The sequence below is a fragment of the Miscanthus floridulus genome, chromosome 19 (assembly GCF_019320115.1).
Source record: "Miscanthus floridulus cultivar M001 chromosome 19, ASM1932011v1, whole genome shotgun sequence".
Taxonomy (NCBI): domain Eukaryota; kingdom Viridiplantae; phylum Streptophyta; class Magnoliopsida; order Poales; family Poaceae; genus Miscanthus; species Miscanthus floridulus.
In genome coordinates this window covers 19027570-19037951 of record NC_089598.1, presented here as the reverse complement: position 1 = coordinate 19037951, position 10382 = coordinate 19027570, and the positions used below count along the sequence as shown (strand labels likewise).

The 10382-nt window shown below is 43.1% G+C and overlaps 1 pseudogene; it reads left to right on the top strand.

Moving 5' to 3' along the window:
• Positions 1 to 3518: 3518 nt before the first annotated feature.
• Positions 3519 to 8430, top strand: LOC136525660 (putative 1-phosphatidylinositol-3-phosphate 5-kinase FAB1C; annotated as a pseudogene).
• Positions 8431 to 10382: the final 1952 nt, after the last annotated feature.

The window sequence follows — 10382 nt, the reverse complement described above, 5'->3', positions numbered from 1 at the left end:
GAAGCCGAGCCGGAGGCCGGGGGGCCGCCGATTGGTGCGGCAACTTTTTTTTTTTTAAGACTTTTCCCTGTGCCATTATAAAATATCGTAATCCCATCTGTGCCTCTGGAAAAATTCACGGTTTTCAGCGCCACTACTTCAACTTTTTTGTGTCCTCCATGTCACTTCCGTCAGTTTGGGCTCTAACGCCGTCAAACTACAGGTGCGAAAAGATGAAAATACCCTTAAGTCTAAATATGTTATTATTTTTTTTTGAGCATCTTAACGACTTCAAATGAAAAAAAAACTCAAAACTAGAAAGTTGTAGATCTCGTCGAGATCTATAATTTTCATATAAAAACTATTTTCATTTAATTCTGAAAAAAAATATGATTTGATATGATTAATATATCTTAGAAAAATCATCATTTTTTGTGGAATTAAATGAAAATAAATTTTATATGAAAATTATAAATCTCGACGACATCTACAACTTTCTAGTTTTGAGTTTTTTCATTTGAAGTCATTAAGATGCTCAAAAAAATTAATAACATATTTAGATTTAAGGGTATTTTCGTCTTTTCACACCTGCAGTTTGACGGCGTTAGAGCCCAAACTGACGGAAGTGGCATGGAGGACACGAAAAAGTTAAAGTAGTAGCGCTGAAGACCGTTGAATTTTTTCAGAGACACACAAAAAAATTGCATCTTTTATAATGGCAGTCTCCTCTTTTTTCTCTTGGGGCCTGGCCTCGTGGGTTTGGCAAAGTGCCCAGGACAAAGAGGGCCATGGCCCATGTGGTGGATCATACTCCTAGTATTGAGCAGCCAGCTCAGCAGAAATTGGAATGGAGTAGGAGACTCGTATGAAGTGGTAGAGTACGGTTAGGCACGAGTAGTGGTACAAGGTCTACGAAGAGTTCATCAAGGTGTCCTTAATGAAAATTGGCTTATGAACGGACATTCATCAAGATTAATCTTCAAAGTTCGGGGGCCATGTGCTAGATTGAGGGACTCGAGGCTGACATGGCGCTACTCTTTGTTATCGACGCCTGATTTACCAAATTGTATTTTCACGATCCTTGGCTTGTTTCTGTTCCAACGACAACGAGACCATCAAGTCGGTTATTTCCCCTTTTACCTATCGCACGCTACTCCTTTTTTTTTTTTTTTTTGTCATCGTCGCTTTTCGAGTTTCCTTTCTTAGAGCAAGTACATTGGCGTTGTCTCATTGGTGGTATCACAGTGTCATATATTTTATAAGTGACTTAATAGACAACGTATATAATGGTTGTCTTTAAGTTATCTCATAATAACTCACAATATAATCCTTTAATTTATGTATAGAATAAAAATTAAAAATAAAATTGTGGGTTACACGACAACGCGACTCATACAATAGAACGATAGTTGTCTGATAGTCCTAAATTTTAGCTATGAGACAGTTGTTTCGTGAAACAACAACCTCTTTCTCTCTCCCCCTCTCTCTGCCCTCCATACCATAAAAAATCATAAATGGTACTGCATGAGACAAAGTATAAAATCGCTGATGTGTAGCGATGTACTTGTCCTTATCATCCATATGATAATATTGTTTGATTTTAAAATTAATCCCCTCGTCCCAAAAATCTTCGAGCAATGCCTAGCAAGAGACCAATTTGGACAATGTTTTTATTCTCACTCCCCTGTCTCTTCCTCTTCCCATCTACTTCCTTCATTCAAATGGTAAGTCGTTATGGCTTTTTCTTTAAATTGTGTTTGGGCTTTTGTAAATATATAGATATAGATACACATAGAAATAATGTATATTTAGATGTGTAGTAAACGTTACGCATCTAAAAAAAGACAACACGACTTATAGTTACAACAGAGAAAGTATCCACCAAGTCATTCTCCCATGACCATGAAAGGTCAATTCAAGGTTTGACCTCGATCTCTCTTTCTCCGTCCCGCTTCCTCTTCGCATGTTCATTTTGTCATCTTGTGTTAGGGAGATGTTCGGTGTACGGTCAATCTCTTGTACCTGTTCTACGTGGAGTTTTTAATTGAATTCGATTTGGTATGATGCAACTGTTCAATTTAATCTGATCCAAATGTTTTTATCACAGTTCGCTTAAACACAAGCTACACTTAGTGATCCGTCAAGCCACAACACTTGGCTCGTCGTGCACAGCAATGGGTGAAATATCAAGCTGACAAGCACCGTTCTAAGCCTTAGTTTAAGGTGGATGATGTTGCTTATGTCAAATTATAACCCTGTGCTCACAGTCAAGTCTAGCAGCTCCCGCAATTTTTTTTCTTTTGCCTTGTATATTGGTGTTGTGGTGTAGTAAAAGCTCGTCTTGCCACCATCACCACTAGCCATTGCTGCCCGTGCTTCGCTGCGGGTGATGTGCTTGTATAGGAAAAATCTTGAGAAATATGGCTCATATATTTAATATATTTTCTCATCGTGTTGGTATGGAAGATTGGTCTTAATACTATAAACGAACATAGGGGGGTCATGTGCCCAAAAGAAGAAAGAAGGGAGGGGGGTCTGGTACGGGGACGAGGACGAGGATCAAGAGCGGACCAGAGTCCGGGAAAAGGAGAAGCGTACAGTGCACGAGGACAGTGAGTGCAGCACGATATCGAGGCCATGCGAGGACAAGGTGCTAATGGGCTCGACACCGACGGCATCCGCGGGGCACGCGGTGACAGCGACCCGGCGCGCGTAGCGTGGTCGAGCTGGACACAGTGCATGGGACTTGACACCCACTCAGGCTTTTCTAAGCATTCCCTATTACCCAAGGCTAACTTTTTCCAGGTGTTCTTCTTTCCTTCCCTTCCTTGTCCACAATATGCGCCAAACTTTGTATGAAGTGAGATCGCAACAGACATGCTTCCTCCGAAACCACCTCCTCTTATTTACTTTGAGAGAATACTATTTCATCAACCCGTTGTGGGTTTCTCATTCAAACACCCAAATATTTGTATCGAAAGTGGTATGGCGGTGTAACTTGGTAAAGGTATTTGGTCAACAACCTCGATACCAGCGCGTGGCGAGCAGCATCACCATGTGGCAGCTGTTCCACAGGGAGCCCTCGGTTTCGTCACAACACCATAAGCTATTAACCAGGCAACTACTACCAACTTCATGATCGGAAGGCGGTGGGGTCATAGACCACAGAATGAGGAGAGTATTGCAAGGGAAGATTCAAACAACAAGGGTTCCCTTTACAATAAGGGACAACGAATTCAAATCCAGCGGCGGATTTGATTTAAAGAGATTCAAGTATTCTACTGGGACACCCACAATTAATCGATACAGCGTCCTATATTATTGAATCACGATTGGTTTGCTGGTATCTGAATGGAAACTTCTCTTGTAACCCACCTACCGTCGTCCTTGAAAACTCTAAGCACATTTAACGGGAATTAAGGAGATGGACGCAATAAACATAGGGAAATAAACCAAATGCATATTCTAATGGTCTTATACGGGTACATCATACTGGCATTCAGTCTCCCATTCACGACACAGCATTCACCTTTCCTACGATGGATGATCTCAATAGTACAGACGGAAACAACGGCAAGAGTACAATACCGAAAGGCAGCGAAGAACAACACTACTACTATGGGTACTGCATCTCAAGGCAACTAATCTACTTGGAACTACGCATCTTCATTCCCGGGCTTGGTAGATTCTTCAACCGCCTTGGCTATGGATCTGCATCTTCTCTTGGTGATGGCTGAGTGAGAGGAATCAAGGACGCTACTTCTAACACCTCCGAAGGTGGAGGTGCTGGCGGCACTGCAACACTGGGCCTCTTTCTTTCAGGCGGGTGGATAGGGATCCCTTCCAAGATCGGGGCATCCTGCTTTTCAGCAGCCAGCGTCCTTTGCTTGGCCCTAGTGATAAGATAGGCCTCTCGCAGCTGATGGACATGCTGATCTTCAGCCTCCTTCAGAGCTTCGGACATGGCAGCCTCCCGGCTCTCAGCAGCTGCAGCACTGGCATACGCCTCGGTGAGCTGCACCTAGAGGATTCAGGTGAAGATCTCAGCTTCCTTCGCCCGCCGGAGGCAGATCCTCAGTTCCAAGGCTTGTCGGTCATACTGCTCATCCAGGACAAGAAGGTACGCGGTCAAATGCACCACGGTAGGACTATCCTCTTGCGCATCCCGCCCTTGCAAAGCCTCTATGCGAGCCCTCCATGCCCTCTGATTCCTATCCAAAGGTGGAAAGAACCGCATGGGGGTACCAGTAATGGGCTCCTCATAGATCTGGTAGAGGTACCGTAAGCCTTTGCGGGCCACAACCTGGTAGGTGTCGATAAATCTAAACCCGGTTACGGTCACACTCCAGGCTCTAGTGAGGTCGGAGAACTCCTCACTCTTCCCGATGTAGATGATAACCTCACACCGCTCAGTGCCTTGCTCCTCATACTCACGGCCCTCATACTCAGGACGATCTTTGACTCTGAGCTTTTGTAGGGTGGCATGTAGGATTCTGGGAAAACCCTCAACGTTCAGGCAGTAACTACTAACCCAGGCTCCTGCCATTTTTGGCTGTGGTTGTGAGGAAGGTTGAGCGAAAAGATGGCTCAAAGGAAAAGCTAGGCGAGCTAAAGTGCGCCGAGTGGTGGTACCAATGGCTAAGCCAGGCTCTACTTATAAAGGCGGAGTGGTCTGTGGTCCTGATACGGTTCACTAGGGTTCCTATGCGGGATCACTACGAATGAATCAACCAAATTTCATGCGTTCGAGGCGAGCGACGTGCGGTGCCATTACTGAGTACTATGACTGCAGGGTAAGGGTCCGACAAGAGCGTAGAAAAGGGGTACGAGGAGACGTGGGTCAGTACAGGTGTGAACCACGGGCGAACGTGGAGGACAAAGCCACAGTGCGGACCTAACTCTGGAACAGGATCGAGTAGGTCATGCATAATAAGACACGCGTGACACCTATGGATGGCGTATCTGCTAGCAACGTGGCACTATAATGCACAAACAGGATATGCATGAATGCAGGTCCTATATGTCCCTGCACTGTTGCTAACATATAGGGAAACCGTTCTCAGCTTTTTGGCACATCGTTCTCTCCCTGTTGGCGACCAACCCCAACCACCGACCACCTCGGGAGCAATATGCACACAAACCAAGCTGTGTCTTAGATGCATGGTTGCATGTGTAAGTATAAATGTTCCTGCATGGTCGATGAATCATTTTTATCCGATGATAAGGAGGAGAGGCATTAAATGTGTCCACCTGCCCGACTTGTTTTTATCTGATGGTAGCATGGAGGGGAGGCATTGAATGTGTCCACCTGCTTTCGACCCATCCTGCGTAGGTGAAGATGTCAAGCACTTTTAAATTTACTGAGCGAATTTCTGGATAGCTTAGGGAATGGCCTCGGACACTGCTCGTCTCATGCGCGTAAAAATCTTGCCGGTTTCCTTTTATTGTTCTCTGCGCCAGACTAAATGGTGGATTGCGCTAGGCCCAATGACCGCTTCTCCATTACAAAAGGCCTAGCCTAGGCACTTGGTACCACCACTCGGTGAGTCTCAGCTCACCTAGCCTTTCTCCCGAGCAAGCTTCTCGCTCGATCCTTTCTTGTAAGCATCATCCACCAAGGATGGCAGGAGCAGTTTGCAGCTATTGCCTGAACACTGAGGGTTTTCCCAAAATCCTGTATGCCACCTTGCAAAAACTCAGAGTCAAGGATCGCCCTGAGTATGAGGGTCGTGAGTATGAGAAACATGGTACTAAGCGATGTGAGGTCACCATCTACATTGGGAAGAGCGAGGAGTTCCTCCATATCACTAAAGCCTGGATTGTGACCACAACCGGGTTTCGCTTCATCGACACCTACCAAGTTGTGGCCCGCAAAGCCTTGCGGCATCTTTGCTAGATCTATGAAGAGCCAATTGCTCGTACCCCCATGAAGTTCTTTCCACCTTCGAAAAAGAATCGACGAGTATGGAGGGCTCGCATGGAGGCTTTGCAAGGGCAGGACACGCAAGAAGACAACCCAACTATGGTACATCTGGCCACGTATTTGATTGCTCTGGATGAGCAGTATGACCGGTAGGCCTTGGAGCTGAGGAAGTGCCTCCACCGAGCCGAGGAAGCCGAGATCTTCTCTAGGATGCTCGAAGTGCAACTCGCTGAGGCGCACGCCAATGTGGCAGCCACAGAAAGTCATGAGACTGCCATGGTGGAAGCTCTAAAGGAGGCTGAAGATCGGCACACCCAGCAGCTGGAGGATGCTTATCTGGTCACAAGGGCCAAGCGTAGGACGCTTGACATAGAAAGGCAGGAACCCTTGGTCTTGAAGGGAATCCCTGTCCACCCGCCGGAAAGAAGGAGAACTAGTGTTGTAGTACCACCAGCACCTCTACCCTCGAAGGTATCAGAAGTAGAGTCCTTACTTCCCCTAACTCAGCCACCACCATAAGAGGAGATAGATCCTTAGCCAGTGCAGAAGAAGAACCAACCGAGGTCGGGAATGAAGCTATTTGGTCCGACGAAGTAGATGAGTTGTCCTAGGGGACATGTACCCGTAGTTAGTAGTGCTTTTCATCGCCATCCTCTAGTGGTGTAATCTCTCCATTGTATTTCATCCATAGATGTTAAGAATCATCGGGTCGTAGGAGCCAAACGATGTGTCGAGAATGGGAGAGGGAGTGCCTGTATGTTGTACTCGTATAAGGCGTTTTGGACGTGCATTTTGCTTTATCCGCTGCGTTTGTTATGTCGATTTACCCTTAGACCTCGTTAGACTTACTTAGGGTTTTCGAGGTAGAAAACAAACGGGTTACAAGAAAAGCAACCATTCAGATGCAAGTAGACCAGCTATGATCGGAAACGAATCGCAAAGGAGGTAACAAATTAAAGCCGCCTTTTCACAAACTAAAGACCTCCCACTAACATAGTGTAGGCTTTCATTTTCAAGCTGTATGTTTGACCTAAGACCGTATGCAAATTAAAGCCACGCGCACTGCCAGTGGCCACTCACCCGCGCTACAGTTAGAGCGATTTTATGTTGATTTATTGCCCCTTTTCTTGTAGATATTGCTTTTACCAGTCATGAGTGAAAGTAATCACCCCATGCAGACATCAATTGATATTCTGGAGCTCAACCGCTTGAGGCGTGGTCTTCTTCTTGATGCCTACATTTGGGATCGGAGGCTATGTCATGTAGACTCAATTCTTAAAACACATGGCCATGTTTCAAAAACCAATACAGACAACCTTGATGTTCTCTTATACACCAGACTGAAGGAATGGAAAGCTGATTTGCTTTATGGGGATACTGAGATTGGAAAATCTTTAGGAAGTCTAAGGAAATCTTTGTTATCCAGAGAGGGCCATTTGAATGATAATGAATACAGTGTTGCTGATACAAATTTAGAGATTTGTTTGGAGGGTCATCCTATGGATGATGTAGAGGATCTTGACAAAGTCTACAACAAATTCAATGGAGGGAAAAAGTGGCCTATATCTGAATCTACTGGTGGTTTGGAACCTGTTGAGAGGTTACCCTCACTTGTATCGATTTTTTCTGATAATATCAATTTGGCATGGACTGGGTCTTGTGATTTGCAGCATGGTCTTCCACAAGCTTTCACCAAAATTGATGGCAATGTATCCTTTAATTTGGACAGTCCAAACTACAACAATATAGTAACCCCTGTTAGAATTCACTCGTTTAATTCTACATTGGGGTTGTGGTAGAGAGAACGAACTGGATTAGCTCCAGCTTCTTTGCATCTACCATCATTCAAATCTGTTGAGTACTTTGGGGGTATGACAAGCATCCTGAAGGACCCAATGCCAAATATATGAAGGGCCTATTCTCAAAGGTCTCTTGGGGTGATAGAGAAATTAAATGTTGTTCTTGCATGCACACCCACATATATCTCATCTCATCTGCTTCAAATATGATTGATGATGGGGCACGGTTACTATTACCCAATTGGATATGAAGATGTTGGCGTGGCAGTATATGATGATGAGCCCACCAGTATTATATCATATGCCATGACATCAGAAGAATATGTGCAACAAGCAACACATAGACTGAATTCTAGTTTGAGTTTTTCTCATCTGCCAAATACTACTGAGATCAGCAGGCATGGACTTGAGGCGTCCTCACCCTCTCAACAAGACCATTTGCATTCGAAAGGAACTCATTTTAAGTTTTCCTTTGATGATGACTCACTGATTTCTCTAGATAAAACAAAGTTCTCTGTGATCTGCTATTTTGAAAAGCATTTTGCTGCGCTTAGAAATAAATGTTGTCCCAAAGATATTGATTACATACGTTCTCTAAGTCGCTGCAAGAGATGGAATGCGCAGGGTGGAAAAGGCAATGTTTACTTTGCAAAGACGATGGATGAAAGGTTCATAATCAAACAAGGCACGAGAACAGAGCTGGAGTCTTTTGTAGAATTGACAATTTAGACAGATAGGTTCTATGAAAGGCACATTAGCAGACCATCAAAGCAAGATTACATAGTAGGCATACGGATTCAACCAAAATCAAACACATAGAAAATAAGGCAAGGAAAAAAACAGATAACTATTCGAAGTAATTCTGGCCATTTCTAGTTATGAACAAATAATTTACACCAAATGTAAAATGAATCTACACCTAAACTAAAATAGTAAAAATAATACAATGAGATGTAATATGCTCTGTGTATATAGGAGCGAGTTGAGGTGGTGTGATGGCCACGAGTCCCTGCAGAAAGGGACATGCACCTGACGAAACCATAAGATTTTAAAATAGCTTCATCACTTGTATCAAGTAGTTTCCGTGCAATTGCGAGGCACTGCCAACAAAAAAACATAGTTATACATTGCAAGTTATATCCAAGACATCCCTAATAAAGTAAGAAATAATTTTCTCTTTCCAAAGAGAAGAGACTGTATAGACCTACCTCATAAAGCTATAGTAGTTTTCCATCCACCGTCTTGTTTATGACCTTTGGAGGTCCAATCATAAATTCATATCCTTCTCTCCACCTACAAAACTCGCATTGTTCTTAAGACAACCAAAAGTCACTGAATAAATGAAACTGCCAAATTTAAGTTCTTACATATTCTCTATCAATATTGTGAGATGCAGTGTGCCTCTGCCACTAACAAGAAATGTATCAGCAGTTTCCCCATCTTCTACTTTCATAGCCAAATTCCTTTCGAGCTCGCGATACAACCTGTCAGGGAGATTTCGGCTAGTAATGTATTTCCCCTATAATAAAGGGAATGAGAAGAAACAAATTTGTCAGTATTCTAGAAAGAGAATAAACCAAACTATTGCATTATATTTAACATGGTATAGTATTTCACAAGTGACGTAAGGACACTATCATGGAGGGCAATCATTTACACAATTCATTAAGACATAGAAGAAATTTAGCTTAACAATAACAACTGTCGATTATCAGCTTCCTTATTGTAGTTAACAAAAACTACTGAAGCATAACAATGCAAAGTACTTTTATGGCAAGCGTACAAAATACCATTCGAACACGAAAACTGAGAAAACCTTTTATCTATAATTATGGCTTCTAGAAGGTGACTGCACGAATTTAGAACAACGAATACAGAGTACAAGAGATCATATGGAGTAATGAGGGTATATTTTATGGATTTCCCAACTCCTTGACATAGAAAAGCATGTTAGAAAGCGATATAACATATTTTTTGTTACCATGGAGGATAGACATACCTCCCGTCCAACAAAAGGTGATGTATTGATGGACAAAGACATTCTGACTGTTGGCTCCGCCACTTTGATAGTGGGCAATGGTGTTCCTGTAACTTTATCAGCTATAGTTTCCCCAATATGGATAGTTCAAAGCATATAGAATCATGTTATAAGTATAAATATGAACTGGAAGATTGAATAATGAATATGAATGCACAGACACCTACCATGATACCATCCATTGCACATACATCACAAATAGCCATTGCTGCCCGCGCTTCGCTGCGGGTGATGTGCTTGGTATAGGTGACTCATATGTCTAATATGTTTTCTCATCGCGTCGGTACGAAAGGCTGGTCTATTTGGTACATTAAACGGGTAAATATGGGAAGGAAAGGTAACATGGCTTTTTTCATTACAATGTTGTAAATGAACATAGAGGTTGGCTGTCATTATATGGTGCCTATTGTAGGACAGCAAATCAATGACATGGTAGTTGAAAGAAGTATTTGATGGAGTTGAGCTCAAACAACTAAGACACTTAGATTCAAAACACAACATTGTCTAGGATTGCATTATAGGTGGAAAGAGCACAAAGTATAACACATGTATGTCTCTTAACGCGATGGTTTACAAAAGAGTAAATTAGGATCCACTCCTCTTAGGAGAAACCACAACACATTTCGTAAATCTGGAATCACAC